Source organism: Choristoneura fumiferana, chromosome Z, assembly GCF_025370935.1.
Source record: "Choristoneura fumiferana chromosome Z, NRCan_CFum_1, whole genome shotgun sequence".
Taxonomy (NCBI): Eukaryota; Metazoa; Arthropoda; class Insecta; order Lepidoptera; family Tortricidae; genus Choristoneura; species Choristoneura fumiferana.
Window position 1 is genome coordinate 3242981 of NC_133472.1, and position 21544 is coordinate 3264524.

The window sequence follows — 21544 nt, forward strand, 5'->3', positions numbered from 1 at the left end:
TCCCTCTCGCTCTCGTGTTAAATAGTATAAGTGTCAGAGGGACCTCACGACACAAACTTCGAGTTTAGCCTTACCGGCCAGTAGGTATTTAATTTCCTAATATGATAGAGTTTACATCTCATTCTCACTTTATATTGAACGCCCCTCGTACGATAAGAACTTTGATTTTCGAGTTTCGTAGTAGCCCTGCTCTCAGAGTACTTTATGCGTAAACTGAAAGCCCTGCTGTCTTCGAACTGACATCGTTCGTCCGTTGATGTAAGGTGGTACATCACATCTCATACCTATATCGTTTTCTAGAATTATTGTAGTAAGTATCAAGCTATATTATAATAATAATACATACTCTTTTCGATGGAAAGCATATAACATCACATTTTTCAGTAGCCCATGGTTTCGCCCTGTCATAGTTCATTCCCTCTTCATTTCCTTGGAAAAAAAGTTTGATACATAACACTATAAGCTGCTTTTCCATCAGTACCCTTAGTGTAAAGTTTCGGTTACAAAATACGTCTCGATCTCGATCTCGATCTCGCGTTCGCGTTAAAATCTCAATTTGCATGGAAACAGAACATCGCAAACGTTCCGCTAGAGGCGCTGTTCGTGTTTGCATACAAAGTGAGACTTAAACGCGAACGCGATCGAGACGTATTTTGTAACCGAAAACTTACACTAGGGGTACAGAAATGTTCGAGGAATATGTTCGTCATCACATGAACCAATACTTACTTCTTTATAGAGGTGAGACGTACTGTAAAACGCGGACTGAGTCTTGCGAGTATGCGTCCACAAAAAGACTAGATCCAAAGACTAGGTCCACGAGTATCTACGAGTACTTACTTAACTCATTGACTCATTGCGTATACAAAATGATTCCCGTGAATGCGCTCCCGTGATTGCGTATAAACCGTACTAGTTTTAGTAATTTTACGAATATCGAACTACCGAATTCCGCGTCATAGGTCAGTCTTCACACTTCATATTTTTTTAATTTTAACTTATATTAAATACCGACTAAAAACTTCCCTACATACTTTACACAGGCTTAGGACTGTCAGCAATTTTTATAAATTTTTCAATAAAAAGTGTACATAAATGCTTGTTTTCAAGTTGGCGGAACGTTGTCAGCCGCCGTACTCCTGAATACTCGTACGCTAAAAGAATCGCGGGCGGGAACGCGTACTCACGACATTGCTACTTGACCAGTTGCTTCTTAGACCACTTGCTACTTAGAACTATTGCTAATTTGCTATAGAGCAGCTGCTTTATTGACGAAATGATATTAACCCCCGGACGTGGCCACTAACCTCTTCATCGCCAGTCATCCAGTCGTCACAGCCAATGGGATGCCTCATACGCCACGGTCATCTATACATGACCAACATTCAACTCGAAGTTAATCCTTCTGCCATTGCATTAAAGATCAAGTTTTTCTGTGGCGTAACGAGCACGTGACTTCGTTTGTTTTGTGGCGCTGAAGAGGCTAAACGCCGCCACACGCCACTCGCGCGATCTCCCACCCCTCTCTCCTTTAGGTAGATACCTCAGCACCCTTAGTGTAAGTTTTCGGTTACAAAATACTTCTCGATCGCGTTCGCGTTAAAATCTCAATATTGTATGGAAACGCAAACGTCGCAAACGTTCCGCCAGAGGCGCTGTACGCGTTTCCATACAAATTGAAATTTTAACGCGAACGGGATCGAGACGTATTTTGTAACCGAAAACTTACACTAAGGGTACAGTTAACTTGTTCGAGAAATAAAGTAGCAGCCACCGGCCACAAGTGTCGACCACAGGCCACAAGTGTCGACCACCGGCCACAAGTGTCGACCACCGGCCACAAGTGTCGACCACCGGCCACAAGTGTCGACCACGGCCACAAGTGTCGACCACGGCCACAAGTGTCGACCACACACAATGTCGACACAGGCACAAGTGTCACCACCGCCCACAAGTGTCGACCACCGGCCACAAGTGTCGACCACCGGCCACAAGTGTCGACCACCGGCCACAAGTGTCGACCACCGGCCACAAGTGACTGTTGCGCGCTTCATCTACCTGAATGCCCGGTTCACATTATTCCAGTAAACGCGTTCCAGTAGCAGACGCTGCGGTCGCCTGTGTAACTCGTGGATTGTGACCCCGCAATGTATTGCTACTGGCACGATATTACAATGCCCTGTTCTAGCTTCTTGTGGCGGCGTTTGTGTGGCTAAACGAAGCGTTATCTAGCACGTGGCAGTGCTTCAAGCCAAGTTCTATTCTAACGAAGAGAACTGGCGACGCAGCGGCCGTGTGTTAAAGACGAATCATTTGGGGACACTTGACCACGAGTGGCAGCCGCGGCAGAAGAAAAAAATAATAATAACACAAGAGCTTAAAGGTCTGAAGTCCTTAATGTGGAAAGACTTAGTTTTTGGAGCGATCGCCGTGTCTACCGTCCTCTTTACATTATATTTTTTAAACTACACGTTGAAACATTGGAAACAATACGATCCCCCAATTCCCACTACTACGACTACAAAAAGAAGTCGGTATCGTTGGTGGGATGATAATCGGTGAGTTTAAGATACATCTCCAATATTTTATTTCCTTTTTAGGGTTCCTTAGCCGAAATGGGAACAACTGAACTTTTAGTTTTGCAATGTTTGTCTGTCTGTCCGTCCGTCCGCGGCTTTGCTCAGTCAGGGACTATATATCAGTGTTAGAAAGCTGTTATTTATTTATGTATTTTTTATTTATTTTTTAAGTGCTAATTTTCATTAAATTCGAGCACCCCCCTACCCCTTCCATCCGTTAAACCAGGGTTTCTCAAACTTATGGCTCTACGTACCCCTGTTAAAGTTTCTAGACAATAGCGAACCCCTACCTCCCCCCCCCCAAAGAAAGTAATAAAATTGACTGTTGGAGTAACTAAGGTTATTTTTATTTCAATCATCATCATAATATAATGTATATTATTTATTTCAATAAAAGGTAACAAATATAGGTAAGAATCATCTTGCCAACGAAAATACAAACTGAAACAAACAATAACAAATAACAAACAAATGAAGAGTTGAAATAAAAAATACAAAAAGACTTCAAAAACCAATCTTAATCATCTTGCTAGTCATGCAGCCTGGTGGTTTTTGGAGTCACGTAAACCTTGTCGCGAACCCCCTACCGTCGAATAGCGAACCCCTAGGGGTTCGCGTACCCCACTTTGAGTAACCCTGCGTTAAACTATAGGTAAGAAAAATTTGAAAAAAAAACATGGTGGTAGTTGGTGGTAGTAATCGAAAAATTGAATTATTGCCCAGGCTGGAACCTTTGCGCTGCTAATGTCATGCTGACATCTCATACTAAAATTTTGTCTAGGAAATCATAGTCAACGTTTCGGCCCATCCCTAGGTACTCGCGCAACACATCCTCGCTCATCTTGGTTGCAACGCAGTCTTAAGCCGAGTTTAGACTTGCAAGAAAAATACATTGCGGCGCTCGATTCGACAGAGCATGACATGAGTGCGTGTGAGCTAACTTTGGGGGCGGCAGACGTGAACTTGCCTTCGAAATCCAAAAGCTTAATGGTTACTTGACCTGAAATGTATATTTCAGAACTAAACTATTGTTATATTATTATTTTAAAATTTATGACGGTGGAAGCATTCTACACTTCCACTGAACGTAGATATAGTTTAGATATAGTTAGTGTTTAGTGTTGTAACTAAGGGACCCTCCCTGTATTTCCTGTATTATTATTTTTTGTATTTTTTTTCTTTAATTGTATAATATAGTTTTTAAGTATTTTATTTGTAATTATATTTTGATGAAAAAATGACTTTCTGCCAAGTTTCTTGCGGCGCATTCTTCTTGGCAATGATGGTCTTTCCGAAAGCGCTGGTAGTTTAAAAAAATGACGTGTAAAAGTGCCCATTGCAGCCTATTTACTGAATAAATCATTTGAATTTTGAATTTGAATTTGATTGACCACTCCAAACCCGTTGGCTTTACGGCCTCGCAATGTAATGCAACTTGCACGATTTTAATTGCAAGTCTAAACTCGGCTTTAGTATTGACAGCTGCACAGTAATAAACGGTTTATGGTTACAGTTACGGTAAGCGATCGATTGATCGAGACGCGCCTTCGAACATGCGAGACTTCAACAAGACTGGACACGGATACGGACCAGCATATTATAATGAAGACGAGACAGTTATACCGGAATACGATGATGGTCTTTAGGGATGTTGGATGCTATGATCATCATCATCATCAGCCAGAAGACGTCCACAACTGAACAAAGGCCTCCCTCTTAGAATGCCCACAATGATACAACTCTCCACTTGTATACAAATGTTTGTTCTCTCAGTGTGAATAAAATTCTGACTGCCAGGCGACCATCGCTGAGCGAGTTTTTTTGATACTTTAAGTACCTATTAAAGATGATTTTAAAGCAATTTAATGTGGCCAGATACGAGGTTGAGAAAGTATAAGCCGAGAATACAAGATGACACGTTCATTCTAACTAAATAAAACCGTTTAATAATAAAAATATATCAGTACCTACTTACTTTATTTATTTACTGAACGTATATGTACTCTGTGCTGAACGTCTAGCCCTTGTTTTATTTAAAGCAGGGATGCACAGACTTATTAAAGATGTGATGCCGTAGGTATTGCTTTTAAAGTTTCTGACGCTCGCGATCGCAATAAAGTGACAGTTTTTGTATGCGTAACCTGTCATTTTATAGCCATCGCGAGCTTCAGAAACGTTAGGCAATACCTACCGTTTCAAGGGGCACTCGGACGGATTATGAGCTAAAGGGGGCCGCAGCTAACAAAAGCAAAAGAAATTATCATAATTTCGCTACGTTTTCGCTATTTCTGTTGGCCGCAAGTAAATCGCGGTCTGTGCATCCCTGCCTTTAGGCATAGATATTCTCTACCTCGACTCTACCTATGCAGACTAACCAACTTATCTGTTGAGTCCAAAAAATGTAATGTCGTTCGCATAAAGTGTAGTATGGCTTGTTCTGATTCACAGATAAGTTGGCAGTCTGTAAATACAACAAGCCGAGTTTAGACTTCCAAGAAAAATTGTGCAAGTTGCATTACATTGCAAGGCCGTAATGCCAACGAGTTTGTAGTGGTCAATCGAGCGCCGCAAGGTAATGCAACTTGCGCCATTTTTCTTGCAAGTCTAAATTCAGCTATATACATAGGCTACAGGGTGAAATCTAGGACGTAATATAAAATTAGTGTTTCGTGCTCAGTTAACGTTGGGGACGTTGGGTAATAAAATGCATTAACTCTTTTGTTGAAATAAGTCCGATAAAATTTGCGGTTTCCATACATTGTTCATGATATCTTATTTGAATAATGTATAGAAACCAAATTTTTTTCAGACTTATTTCCACAAAAGAGTTAATGCATTATATTATTTATATTACCCAGCATTAACTGAGCTTGAAACACTAATTTTGTATTACGTCCTAGATTTCACCCTGTATATATTCCGCTTTAAATAAACCCTTGCTTATTTTTCTGTCACGCTGAAACGCTGTCAATTGTCATGTCAATTTGAAACTACTGTACATGCAAAAATAATAATAAAAACTGCTGCAATACCGTTCAAGCATTAGATGCATAATAAGCTGATAGCCTTATTGATAGTCGCGGTAATATTAGGATTGAGCCTTTTGATGATAATGTGGTCTGTCCTTACAAGGCCTACTAAGAAGACGGATACCATGTTGTGGATCGGCAGACCGACTGCGCGACAGCACCAGTTGTAATAGTTTTTGCGTGTAACAGCCCATCTTAGTAAGTGGTAACATCGAAACTGTCGGAACACGCGGGTGGCGAAATTATTCTCATTACGACATCGGCAGAATCATCAAAAAATGTATGGAGCCACTTTCTCCTAAACTTGAATTGAATTATTGGGTCTCTATTTGCTGCCCCAAGCCATCCAGACCTCTAAATCCGGCCCTGTTTGCTCATGTGTTTAGCGTGATAAGTCTTTGTGGTATTTCGACTATGATCAATAGGTACCTAACTCCTCTTAACATGCACGTTCGCCGGCGGTACCCAAGATATGGAATGTACTGGAATGACTATGAAAATTGAACTACCTACGGCTATTATAGCAGTACTCGAGCTTGTTATTTCGGCAGTACCTAGTGTGACAGTCTGTTGTTCTACGTCACAAACAGTAAAAAATTTGATCGGGAAACACCGTACTGTCTTATAGGCAATCTTGAATAAATACTGTGTTAGCCGTACGTAAGTATAACGTGGTTCGTATTTTACGGTGATTGCCCCTTACCGCCGGCGAACGTGTTAAACGACTGGACCGATTCGAATAAAATTTTGTCAATAGGTTCGTCCTGAATTGTTTGAGAAACACAATTGCTCTCCATTGTTGTCATATCTGTTATTGTAACATTTCCGGACAGATCAACGTCTGCCGGGGCCGCTAGTTAGGTATATTTTTTTCACACCTCTCCTTCAGAAAAGTAACTTTTCCTCCCTGTCGAGAAGGAGCAAAGTGCAACTTTTCTGTTGAAGGCTTTTCAAAGTGTTTTATTGCAAATGTAATTTTTTGAAGTTGTTAATTGTAAAGCCACACCATTTTCTATGCTGGTTGTTCATTAATTAAGATTTTTAAATTAATTTAGAATTCATTTTTTCAAGTTTCTTAATGCTCGGTGTGAAAAGTTGTATGAGCCACTCGGGAGCAAAATTATTTTCATCTTGGGCGTTAACACTTGAATCCCTCATTACGCTCAGGATTCTATTGTAGAATCCTTCGCTACATTCTGGATTCAATGTACGCCCTCGCCGTAAATACACCATTTTGCTCCCTTGTGACACAAATAACTATGGTTGACCTGCCCCCAATAGAATCCCAGCTACGCCCTTGGTAACCTACGCACCTTTCCAGGGTCTTCATTCCGCAGCGATGAACACGATGCTGCTCTGCGGCACGATGGTGATGGCAGTGTTTGTGGTCTGCACCATCACGGCGGCCGTGCTGCAGTTCATAGCTGGCGCGGAGGAGTCCCGCGGAGAAAACAACACCACATACACTTAAGGGCGTACGCTAGCTGGCGCGGGTGCAGAGGGCCTACTCCGAAATTCGAAAATCGACGTTTGTGTCGCACCGTCCCTTTCACTCGTGTATTTAATGACATAAGCGTCAGCGGCACGGCACTCGTGTTGCACTTACAATCCAGCCAGACAGGTATCCGCCGCATGCAGCATGCGACGCGCGCAGTTGGCACTGCTCATACTATCTATCTGTCGTGTTGTGTCGTGATGCTCTGTCTCTCTCTATGCTTGTGATGCGACACAACAAAAGCCGTCACAACACAGTTCATCAGATAAATGTGAACGCAACCATATAAAATGTATGAAACCGATACCGTTCTGATGCGTCACGACACAACAGATAAAAGTGAACCGGGCTTAAGGCCCTGGTTTCTCTGGCCGTTTCTTTCAAGTGGTTTACCACACACCACACCACACCACACCACACCACATTTTAATGTGTGTCCCCCCCTCCCCCGTAACTTCTAAAATAAGAGAATGATAAAACTAAAAAAAATATATGATGTACATTACCATGCAAACTTCCACCGAAAATTGGTTTAAACGATCTAGTAAGTAGTTTTTTTTAATACGTCATAAATCGTAAAGTAAAGGAAACTTTTATATGTTATTTGCTGCTACGGAACCCTTCATGGGCGAGTCCGACTCGCACTTGGTCGCTTTTTTTTAATTTGCCGTCATTTCATGCAGCCATGATTTATTTGTTACAAAGCACGTAATTTTATTTATTACTGCGGTTCTATGAGGTAAAGTGTTATTTATTTATTAGTCGTATCTTGGTTTTTTTATGATTTAATATTTTAATTATGGAATATATTACGACACCCCATAAAAAATGTTAATTCTATTATCTTTAGCTTTGGTAGCTGCCAGAACGGTTTCCTTACGTATACATATATTCTAACCTTAGGAGGCTGTGTTATCGGTGAATGTTAAGTAGAGTTATTTTTTAGTTCCGATCTTGTGTTCATAATATTAATTTAGCATACTATATAATAAATAGGATATGTTTTGAAAGAGTTTGTTTATTTTCTTTATAAGTTCTAGGTATTCCCACAAAACAAGCGAATCAACTTCGGAATGAGTTAACTAAAGATAATAATATAAAATCTCGTATATAACATTCATTTTAGCATTCTAAAAACTGTCTGAAAAACTTCAACATTTTGTATTCTAAAGAGCTTAATACTTCCCACCGAGCACGAGATGGCGCTGTTGTCAATAGACGAATCAAAATTTCAGTTTTTATTTTTCTTAGTTTACACGTTATCGGAATTAAAATATAATTACCAAATTACTCGCTTCAGACAAGATAAATAATTATCAAAACCTATTTCACTCGTGATTGAGTTTATCCATTACAAAACAAGCAAACAAATCTCTTCCCTTGGTAATACTAATTTAGATTACAAAAAAAGACAGTATAAGCGTTAACATAAACATTTTATTTAAATATTTATTACCATTGAATCATTATAATACATCCGAAATACATCGTTTTCCAAATATACATTATACAGCAGGTAAACTAACTGCATACCTCGCACGACTCAACATTGACTATCTAGTCCTCCCTGTCTCGCTTTATGATGCACAAACGGGTGTCAGAGAGACAGCGATCGTTAAACCTCTAAAAAATCGTTAAAGACTAATACTACTGGAGATCTACAACTTACTTTGATAGGGATTATATCCCTATATACAGGGCCCCCAGCCCCCCTAGAGACGTAGTGCATATAATAGCCTCTAATAGTGACCTAGTACATATAATAGCCCCCAATAGAGACCCAGTATATACACTAGACCTCAAATACCAGCCGGGGCCCTGTACTGCAGTCCAAAAAGCCAAGGCAGTTCTAAATTATCCCAGAATACTTCAACAAGTTGTGTAAATTTGACTAAACCTGTATATGTTATTTTAGATTTTTTTGACAGATGCTTCCATACATTGAGCGATGTTTAACCCTTTACCAGGCGAAGGGATATATTCCTCCCACATCTTATATCGGTTACCGTAGTCAGGTTTTAACTCCAAACCTCCTACAAAATATTTTGTCAATCCCTGAAAATAGTATTTTATGATCTTCATTCACAATACGCTTCTAAATCGCGTAATATATCTTTGGCAGCCGTTTAAATTCACTTGAACTCTAATTTCAGTAAACTACGGAGAGATTCGAACACTACCTTAATTTCTATGAAACAGAAGTACATAGGTCGAACATTTTTTTGATATTTTGTAGATTTTAAGTGTTGAAAGGTAATGTAATCGTAAACATTGCTAAATATTCATGCATTATTGTGTATGACCAGAATTAGGATGTGGGTTGACATTATCCCATGGCCTTATTAGAGTTTAACTGTTCGGGAGCTATTCTTCCCATGGCCCGGTAAATTGTCTGGTCGTGTCATAAAAACTCACATAAGTAAGTAATAAAACTGTTTGAAGCATGCCGTGAATAAAGATCATAAAATAATGTTTTCAGTGATTGATATAATGTTTCGTAGTAGATTTGGAGTTAACCATTGACTATGATAACCGATATAGGATGTGAGATGAATATATCCCTTCGCCTGATCAAGTATGACAGTTAATTACTTAAACAGGCGATGGGATAACCGTAACCCACATTTTTATTTCTGGTTTAAAGGAACATCTCCGACTTACGTAAATACATTTTTTACAATGCGTTCAATAGCTAGTTCTTAGGGGCCTGGTAAGGGGTCAAAGTATACTGCATCAAAGGCGTGACTACACTTAGAATAAAAAATTCCAATGAAAAACGTTTACGGGAGTACAGTCAGCCTCATCTAATAACAGAACTGCTTACGATATTCCAGGATAATTAGATCAGACTTCATTTTTTATATTTATTTACGCTACTAAGGAGACTGGCCCCCAACCCAACCCCAACCACTACCAACCACGAGACTCTTCGCTGGAAATAAATAAAAGTAAAAAATATTGAAACGCAATAGAATCAAGTTTAACGGCCACCGTTCTCCAACTTCCTGTTCATTTTACGCGACAGATGTAGCGCTGCCGTCTCTGTCTATTCTGTAGAAATGAACAGGGACGGCACCAGAGACATTTAGAACACAAAACATCAGGTATCTTGTCAAAGTAGAAACATACTGAATGTAAAAATTAACTAAATATAACGGATGTCAAGTTTCAATGTTGAACCAGTGCACACATGTGAACCTGCGTCATGCCAAATTAGGTATAGACAAGCTATAGATACACTCAGAAGCACCTCGTTCCGTTATAAAGTCACACATTTCACTAAGGGGCTGTTTCACCACCCATTGACTAATTTTATATGACGGATAAATGTGATCCCGTCTCCGTCTTTTCGAACAAAGCAAACAGAGACGGCATTACATTTATCAGTCAGATAAATTCAATGGATGGTGAAACAGGGGGGTTATTGTTGGCTCAATTCGTACGAGTCAAGCCAACTGGTGGCGCTAGACTATTATTTTTTCACACCTCTCCTTCAGAAAAGTAACTTTTAAAAGGAACAACGGCTCAAGCGATTCTGAGAGGAGTGCTCTTCATTGGGATGATGATATTACATAATATAACATAATACCATGTTTTTGCACGGAACAATTTCCCACTTTTACGTTGACGCTTGACTAGTCCAATTGAGCCATGACCGCGGCTAACCACATGCTTTTAGCGTCGTCCCTCTTCAAAGTATCGCTTGAGAAAGAGACGGCGCGCTACAGCCGTGCGTACGTAGCCATACAGGCCCTATACTAGGAAGTGCAAAATTCGAACTTCGGGTCTTGCCGTCCCGCTGAGCTTATATTATTTAATGCGAGAGTGAGAGGGACGGCACGACGTGAACTTCGATTTTCGAATTTCGGAGTAGCCCCCCAGTCATTAGCCGGAGACAGCGTCGGCTGCTGCTGCGAGTATATTACTATTCAGATATACCATAATAAATCCACATAGAACCGGTGTAAAAGTCAGGATAGGCTGATACCAAAATGAAGTGTTTAGTAGTCAGTCACCAACCAAATGTCAATATGCTATTCACTAAGGATGATAGAAAGTGTATTTTTAATTGAAATAACATTTTCAATTCAGGGTCGTCACAGTGATTCGTCAAACTTGACGAATTTCAAAGAACAACAAAAATGTTATATTCAAAGCAATGAAATAAAGTTCATAGATGTTCTATTAACAACATATCAGAATTTGGGATTAGGTATACTCCCAGATTGCCGAACAATGATATCGTCTACATAACGCGCCTTGTCAATCTCGACTTTGGCAGAATCATCAAAAACCTGATGGAGCTAACTAATCCTAAATTTGAACTTAATTGAACTAAGTATGCTTCGTTTTTTTTCAGGATTAGAAACGTCATTCTCAATTGCGTACACTTTCCTCTTAAAGCCATAAAAATAAGTAGAGTCATTCACGATGACTCGTGCCGTGGTTCTTATTACAACGTCATTAATGTCTAATTGTGACAAAATCACGCGTCTTCGTGGATGGCTCTAGGTATAACTAGGTACCTACTGTTACATTTTATGTTTTAAAAGCAAAAGTTTAAAGTTCGTTTCACTCAAAATACGATACGACAGTAACAGTTTCTCAAGTTATCTATATGACAAAATAGACAAATAAAAATATCTCGGCCAAGGCGCACCACCGTACTTAAACCGCCTAGTTCTATGCGGAATTATTATCTATTACAATTACAATATTTCATTATTATTACTAAGGCATTTAATCATTTATACAAACTTACAAACCCTTTACAAATAACTATCATTTTTCAATCTGTACACTGACGCGTTTTTACAATAAAACTGTTATAATAAATTAATATTTAATATGTCAATGCTGCGTTAAACAACCCGAATAATTCATCTAATAATACTAAACTAAACATCAAAATTCCTTTATACATAATTTTATAAACAAAACAAATTCCGATTAACCCTTCTCCAGCAACAGGACGCCTTTATATCATTTAGTACCGATTTTAAATCGAGCCTGCTCTCTTTAACCTGCGTGCTAAACAACGTTCGAGTTGTATACATTGCTCTGGATGATCGGTGACTTGCAAATCCATAGCCGCATTGCCCCGCAATGAACGAAACTCGCACGGTAAATTAAGCACCGCCCAATTGATGTTTTACTGTTCCAAAAGGTTATGATATCTTTTAGACAGTTGTCAATATGAACTTGTAAAGTAAAGTTTGCAACGATACAGCAGTTTCAAGCAGTGCCATGGGTGCGCTCCCCATACATGCGGACAGGGGCGTTCAGAATCAACCGATATCATCAGTTGTAGGTTTATAAATAAATAAATAAATAAATATAAATATATCACGGGACAATTCACACCAATTGACCTAGTCCCAAAGTAAGCTTAGCAAAGCTTGTGTTATGGGTACTAAGCAACGGATAAATATAATTATATAGATAGATAGATACTTAAATACAAACACCCAAGACCCGAGAACAAACATTCGTATTTTTCATACAAATATCTGCCCCAACACGGGAATCGAACCCGGGACCTCAAGCTTCGTAGTCAGGTTCTCTAACCACTAGGCCATCTGGTCGTCTATGGAAGCACATCATGCAACTTTAACCTTATAAATCCTAAATTAATAGGTTTAAATAGTAACTTTATCGAGCATCTTTAACCTCATCAATCCTAAATAGATAGGTTAAATTAAAATAGCAGCTTGATCAAGCAACTTTAACCTTATCAATCCTAAAGGTTAAAATTACAGTGTGCTCTGCAAAAACGGGGCTACAATGTCATAGAACAACATTTGACGTGTGTGACACCAATTCCAAAATTACTACGTGCATTTCACATGGCATACTTGACAACTTCAATCGTTAGATTAATTAATATTGTTGTATGGAATGTTATTATGAAATTGATCAGGCCCTTCACCAGGCTAAGGGAATGCCACCCACATACATGCATTTAAAAGTAAACTTTATTTGCCGTGATGTTGTGATACAAAATTGATAATAATAAGCGGACTAGTTAAGGGTTAAATTACAATGATCAATATGTATCATCACCGCGCGTCTTCTATATTGCAAAATCTAAAGGCATACGTCTTAAGCTTTTAATTTTTCTAGGACTCAGAAAACATCCCCTTTCATTTCACCAGCATTCGATATACCTACAAAGAGTGAGTGCCCAGAAATATACAAACAAGCAATCCCTTGAACGAATCCCGTCAGTGGAGTCATCGCTGTGCTCTGCAGACAATCATGCCTCGGCCTGTTCTCTCGCAGTCATTTTATTTATAAAATATAAGTTCGTATCGTACGGTCCCTCTCACTTTCGTATTAAATAATTATTAGCGTCAGTGGAATGGCAAGTTTTTGTATGCGAAATCTGTCACTTTATTGCGATTGTGAGCGACAGGAACGTAGGCGATACGGCCTCAGCAGGGCTACTACGAAACTCGAAACCCGAAGTTCGTATCGTACCGTCCTTCTCGCTCCCGTATTAAATAGTATAAGTGTCAGAAGGACCGCACCACACGAAATTCGACCCTGCTGGTCAGTGCTCTAACATTCCTAACAACCGTCGCATATATTTAACCTTTATACCTACTTTGGCATTAATCAGTGCAAAATTCGAGACAATTTTTTTTTCATTTTATCTACATCCGCGCTATTGATATTATTTGGGACAGAAGAGGCTAGAACGCACGCTTTTTTCTTTCCGCATTCGAAAGGAAAGCATATTTTGAATGGCTGAACTCACGAATATAGGTTAGCAACGGCCAGCAAAGCCTATACACTCTCTGGCCCATAAACTATCTCTATGCCAAAAATCACTTCGATCCGTCGCCGATTGAGATTGATATCCGACTTTTGCCGATGGAAATACATTATTCACTATATCTATAGTAACTATCATGCTATAATTATTATAAATCAGTGTTCAGATGTCTTCGCACGACCAACAACAAGACACCCGACGCCGTATAATTCTGTGCTTTAAGGAGTCAAGTTATGATTGTCTGGTTGCCTTTTGATGTTCTCCCGGACGAGGTTCGTTTAAACAATCACACTGCAGACCGTCTAGGGTATATTTTAAATACAAAACTTAGTACAAAATTTTAGTTTCAATTGCCACAGCACATTGCAAGTGTCTCGGGCAACACACTGTTCTAATATGAGACTTTAGCGCTTTACCACGTCGTTCCAACAAAAAACATACACCAAAAACTCCGATGGTAACTAAACCAGAAAGAATTTAACTAAAACTAGAATTTTACACTAAAATATAGAGTACATAATATCTGAACAGTAAACAATATGTTACAATCTACGGCGCAATAACATCAACAAGTTTGATACAAACACTAAAATGAACAAAAATAAATGTTTACAACTCACAATGTCTCAATGAAAAAAACACTTCACACAATAGGATGTTTTAATTTAATATTATTATATTTAAGGAGCGGCCACGCCGCTGCTTAAAAATTGGTGTCGGTACGGAACCGCAGTGACGTGCCGTAAACGTCAGGAACTTTACCGCATGCTCTCCACCAAAAGTCGTGACGTTTACGGCACGTCACTGCGATTCCGCACCGTCTGCGTGTTTTGAGCAGCGGTGTGGCCTCTCCTTTATACGGAGATACAATTAACTTCTTTAAGAATGAGCAAAACTCCGAGCAAAGACGTGCCGGGTGGTTACACGCATTTATTTCGGGTGATATACGCCGACTATAAAATGTACGACTTAATAAAGCAAGCCGCGATATCAAGCCCTGCAGGTCGTACATTAAGGATCGATAGTTACCTAGGCGTATAATAACCGCACCCGTTATTTCCCGAAACAAAAGTAACGCTTCCTATGGTCTACAAAACGACGCGGCATTGGTTTAACGTTTGAAACGCTTAAAAAAAGTATTTGATGTAGAACAAAGTAAACATTGTTATTATTTAAAGTACAAATAACAGCTGCATTGAGATCAAGTTAAGAAAATTCAGCTTTTCAAAACTATATCAAAAGGTGGTAAAAACCGAGAGGGAAAGAAAAATATAAAGTCATAAAAACGTATTAATAAAAACTGACAGAGAGATAATGGGGCGCTAAGCGAGAACAGAAAGAGACGCGTATAACCACCCGACTCGATCGGAACATCGAACGAAAACTATCCCGAACAATCCAACAAAGTGTTAACGGGTCATTATAAGAGCTTTTCAAACCGCCTCTATTTTCATGGTCGCATTTTTTATGAATGGGCTCTAGAATTTGATGTGATGTCATTTTTGATTATTTTTCAAACATCATGTACATCTACCAGTTAACCCTAGCTAGAAACTGTAACAGAATCTTCTACCATGTCAACAAAAATGTGCCCACGTGAATCAAACGGAATTAAAGTTCGAATAATTACCCAAACCATTGTCATCGCGCGAACGCCTCTTGCAAGGAAACTAGTGTAATTCACTTTACGACGCTGCGCGCGATTGCCCGCCTTTACCACGGTCGCTTACGACCTCGCAATGTAACAACAAGCATTTGTAAATTGAAATTTACGGCAGGCGGTCGCATATAATAGTTCAATTAAATAAGCGTCCACCTGCCACAAGCTTCTGTTTTGTGAGATCAATATCTAGCACTTGGAACGACATACCAATGACTGACAGAGGCTTTCGCTGATTTATTACATAGCTTTGTTAAAGCAATAAAGTTCCGTAGACAATATTTTAGCTTGCCGATGGTCTACTGATATTTCAAAAAAGATATCGTACCAGAAGAATCAGTTTAAAACCTTACGTAACTGGTTTGACCCGGTAAAACCTATGTCAGTACACGAGAGCGTTCCAAGTAACATCGCAGTGTTAATAACAAACAAACAAACAGTTATTGCTGACGTACTAGAGGTACTTATTAAAACACTAGAATGTATAAACAAATATCATTACATCAATACATTGCCGGTTAGCATTCACTCTGCTATAGTTCTGCAGCACGAATAAAATTGATATATCGATGGTTGACTTTTATCGATTTTGAGTATCGATTTACGTATTATGCACGAAATGTCAACATTGATATGATTGGTCAATTTTTCTGGTATTCTTTACTCTCGTAAAACCTAGCGTTCGATAAATACTGACATTGGTTTTATATTCTTTTTATACGTTTTTTTGATGTCCCTTAATTTGGACAGACGGTTTAGTCCATTGATAGAAATACTTGGTAACTAGTAACATTGACGTGGCAGATCAGAGAGACAAAAAAAACTCACTTTTTTATACGAACCTTCTTTTGTTCTTTTGTTAAATATGTCTGAATAAAAACGCGTTACGCGACTTCAAAAATATCACAAATTTAGAAACATTACACTACACATTATTTTTTAAACAATAAGAGTGACTAGTGACTTGGAGAAATTGACGGAAATAAAAAGAAGAATATTTTTATGGATTTTTTGTGTAATATTATCATAATTAATATACGGGAGATACGATAGTTATTCAACAACTTTCTCTTCTACATCTCGTGACAACAAGGTTATCGATACCAATCCATCATAATTTGACAAAATGGCGTCATTCATTAATGTCAATTTTATTCCTGCACAAAACAGTTTGTGGTTTGGGCCACAATCCAACCAAACAAAATTCGGTTAATTTAACAACTAACGTAGGTATTGTCTTTTCAATATAGGTACAATGCTGTAAGACCCATGAGCGGCACGAAGACTGAATGAGGGCTATCGCGAATGAATTCGCCACTAGAGGCGCTAGTGTAGCGTGAGGTCTCCGAAATGTCAAATCTCATAGTTTTTGGGTGAGCTACGCGGGTTTATTTATAATTAGAATAATTTTGTGAATATTTTGCAATATCTGAAATTAATTATGGCAAATATGCGTTCCGGGGCAATAAATGTCTGTGTTTTGAGACAGTTTTGTCTTTCGGAAACCTTTGTCCTCTCTTTTTTCCGAACAAAACGGGGACTATGCAACACTGTGGCATGCTCGATATTTATATGGTACGATTTTAAGGTGTATTAAATATGATTTTAATGTAAACTTTGTTTTCACGCCCATAATAACACACTTTCAAAACCATACTTAAAAACCTCACGCAACAGTGCGCCATCTAGTGAGACAAAAAACGATAGCCCTCATTATACTGAGGGCCTACTCCGAAATTCGAAAATCGTAGTTCGTATCGTACCGCCCCTGTCACTCTCGTATAAAATAGTATAAGTGTCAGAGGGACGGAACAATACGAACTTCGATTTTAGAATTTCGGAGTAGCCCTGCTGTTCCTCGTCGAAACACGCAAGTAGTGAGGTAATGACGCTAACTTTGAGAGTTGGCAAGGCGTTTTAAAATAAAACCGGTATTTTTGAGACAGTTAGATAAGCTCCTAAAAATATAACACCAGTTCGTCAGTCATTACATTACATTTTCAAAAAATATAGGTTAACTGGAAGAGATCCCTTTAAGGGATAAGTAATTTGCCATTGTACATCTTTTTCTCTTGTAACAGTTTTTTAACCCAGGGTGGAACCTTTGTGTTACTAATGTCATGTTGACATCTCATACATCAAGGACATCATAGTGAAATTGTTTATTAAAAAGTTCCAGCCTGGGTTATGATTCTATTTTTCGACCGTAACATCAGCCGAATATGTGGTCTACCACCCTAAAGTTGATAATCGTACATGTCATAAAACAACAATGCCGATAGACGTGTCTGTCAACTTGAAAGTTCGACTTTAGCGACATATTCATTTGATAGGAACTTGTTTAAAAATTGATAGACCACTTATTTGGCTGATGGTACAATAAAGAATTATACAATATCGGAAACGTATATTTTCTTTTGTTGATTAAATAAATAAAAAATGGATATTTGGGCCGCTTGAAGCTCCGTGTGACGTCACACATGCGTACACTTTTTACGTAGGAGTGACGTCATGGATCCCCATTCAAGCACTTTGACGCGCTACATCTTTTAAAAAAATACGCATTCCTTAATTTATGATAATCTACGCTGAAATCAATGGAATAATCATTCTGAATCTATACAATTATTTATTCAAGATATATACTTCGTTTTTTTAGCTTTAGAAAAAAGGGAAAACAATCTTGACGAGTCTTTTTTTTTAAAAACGTTTTTAATAAAACAGTAACCATTTCTTATGATATCAAAAGCTTGCAAATGATCATATGTACTAGCTAATTGTAACATATTTTTGTGATTTATTATTCAAAAGTGTTTTTTAATAAAAAGACACGTCAAGATCGCTCACCTTTTTTCTAATGCTAAAAAAACGAAGTATAGTCACGGCTTTGAGGCAGTACACTTTGAACACAGACCAATGACGACGACTAAGATATCCTGAAAAGCTTAAGCGTTCAGTCAATTAAACCTGCTAAAATACATACTCAGATCAAATTTTTACAAAAACAAATTGAAAAAAAAAATAGCTTGATTGTCCAATTTTACTAAAAAGTAAACGTTTTTATTCACAAACACCGACTCGAAAACCTTGGGCTACGGAGTATATATTGCTGATTTACAATGTTGACAAAAATAAGGACGGATTTTCGGATAACGGAACGGACAATCCTATAGAGAAGGCGAAGCCGCGAGCGCAAACTATATAGTTTAGTGATAGTCTGTCAAAGCAACTAAACTTTATCATCCACCGATGTTTTGTCTCATTTTCCCCCTAGCGGTGCATGAGGATATTTAAAAAAATTGTAACACATTCCGTCTCTTTCTTAAGTTCTCTTTCTAAGCTTAATACCTTCACTTCGCCCACTTCCGATGCTCCGATCGTTCAATCACGTACTTGCAAACCAGTCGACAAAAATGGTTGTTTCAAAAACGTTCTTTATAGGTTAAGTTACTTATGATTATACTTTACATAGACGCTTACCAAACCCTACTCGTACAGCGTGACACCAAGTGATATAAAGAATCCGAGGCCGTATTGTATAACGTCCGAGCACTCGCAATCGCGTTCACCTTATCTTCTTGCGCCGAGTTTAGACTAGCAAAAAAACTCGTGCAAGTTGCATTACATTGAGGCGCTCGAATGACCACTACAAACTCGTTGGCTTTACGGCCTTGCAATGTAATGCAACTTGCACAATTTTTCTTGCAAGTCACTCGGGTTTACCATTATTCTACACTGTGTAAGGTCCGCTTCGCATGCCATGTGAAATCTGTCTATGTAGCTCATAGAAACAAGGCACGGCGACCGTGCCGTGATCGCGTGCATGTAAAGTGGTGAAATTGTGATTCCGAGTGCATCAGACAATAAGGCATCTGTTTATAAATGAAGATCCGGTCTTCGTGAGTTCACAGTCTGGATAGCACACACAGCGTCGGAATGAGCGTAGCAAACATGTTTTTATTGTGGATAGCACAGCTGTCGGCGCCGGCGCGTCACATGCCGCCGTACGGGCTGTCCTCAGGCTGCGACGCGTCGTAAGGCTGCGAAAAAAAAACATTAAACGATTACATACGTTTGTTATAGGCGAGGCGCCGTCGGTGATTGATCTTGGGACACACGAAACAACTGAATCGTGACCCATTATGGAACCTTTTCGTAGAAAATGTCATAGTCTTGACAAGGGGATTTATTATGTCACTTAGACCCTCCGCACGTGGAGCTACTCAAATATAAAAAGAAAGAGAGAAAGATTTATTTGGTTCCATCAAATAACTAAAGAAATTACAAACTCAAATTACTAATGAGTTGACCGTCACCGCCATACATTTTCATTGAGGTTCGCACACGGTGCGACTTGTCAGCAACCGGTAGTACATTGTGCACTATATCTGTACATTATACAGTCGATCTCTTATACTTCTGAGCAAAAATTCAAATAAAATAAAACTGAAAACGCTTCTACGCTGTTAACTATAGTCGTGTTCACATATTATTGATAAAATATATATATTCGATGTTATTATTATTTTTTTCTCTCCATCTAATGTATTTTTATGTGTATCGAATATGTGTAAATAAATGTTTCTCTCTCTCTCTCTCTCCAAATGAGGGAAATATTGCTGTCTCCGTAGCTATAAATCTTAGAGACTACAAATTTGCAAATAGGTAGTTATAAGACTTAATAACTGTTTCAAGAATTTACGAATTCCCCGGGATTGTTTCCAACAATGTTCATAGATTATTTGTGCTCTACACTTTTGCAGTAAATGTAAATGTCATCTACTATAGGAAGCGAGACATGCGGAGCGGTGTTGCGGATTCGCGGAGCTAGATAAATAACCTCCTAAAGCCCAAGTCAAATTTTTGATATATGAGAAGTTCAAATTACAATAAGTCCTTTATAAAGGACTCTGGGCGTTAGTAGGATAAATAAATATCATGGAGCAAAATTGACACCAATTGCTGAGATAGCGTAGCGGAGTCAAAAAGTAATGAGAAGCGGAGCTGCGGACTGTTTTTCCATTCGCAGAGCTTCCCCGCTTCGCCGTTCGCGCTCGTTTCCCCGCCCTGCTTCACGGTTTTGTATGAACTTTTAAGCTAGCCCTGTCCACTGAAAAGGAGCGGAGATTTTATGCAATTCTATTGAGAGAAAAAGAGAGTGAGTGAGTGTGTGTCAGAGAGAGCGAGAGAGAAAATAACGTTTGACCTTTGTTTGACCTTCATCGTAAATAATACTGACAGGTGACAGATGATATTAGGTTTTTTTGAAATAATTGCGACGGGCAAAGATAAACGTAACGCATGGCAACTATGGTTAGCTATAATTCCAGTAACTTATAAATGGGATAAAAAATTTAAAACCCAACTAAAACCAAAATCCTTCAAATATATGTCTTAAATTGGCCTATTTTACGACAGAAAAATATACAAATAAACATTATTTTTTACGACCAATGCCAATATAGTATATATGTAGGTCCCCACTCGGCAGTGTTGCGACAATATTGTTTTAATCTCGCTCTCCGCTCCGCTGGCTCGCTCCGCTCCAGTCGACGGGTACCCTTATAGTGTCACGTTGCATACCTGTTAGTACCCGTTGACGGCGTCAGCCTCCTGTCAGCGTGTGACACAAACATGTTGCAAACGTAAATACAGACATAGAATCCTACTAATGTTATAAATGCGTAAGTTTGTAAGTATCACACTCTCTCAATTAGCTCCAGTCAGTACCCATTGTACAGTCGAGTTCGTAAACTTGTGAGCAAAAATTTGATCAAAAATATGGCTCAGGCTTGAAATGTCTGTTTTCCTAAAATGTACAATTCCCAAAACGTTTGCGTTTTCACAATGTTAGCACTTCTATTTTGTCAGCTTTCTCAAAATGTCTGCTATTTAAAATGTGTACAATCTCAGGAAGTCGTCTATTCCTAATGTTTACATTCCTATAATATTAGCATTACTATAATTTCTGCTTTCCCGTTATGTTCACTTTTTTAAATACTA

At 38.7% G+C, this 21544-nt stretch overlaps 1 long non-coding RNA gene across 1 annotated transcript; it reads left to right on the forward strand.

The window, feature by feature from the left end:
• The first annotated feature begins 222 nt into the window (after nucleotides 1-222).
• On the forward strand, nucleotides 223-4513 carry LOC141438157 (uncharacterized). Its single transcript, XR_012452456.1, has 3 exons — nucleotides 223-310; nucleotides 2189-2558; nucleotides 4093-4513. It is a non-coding gene; the product is annotated as an uncharacterized lncRNA (long non-coding RNA).
• Nucleotides 4514-21544: the final 17031 nt, after the last annotated feature.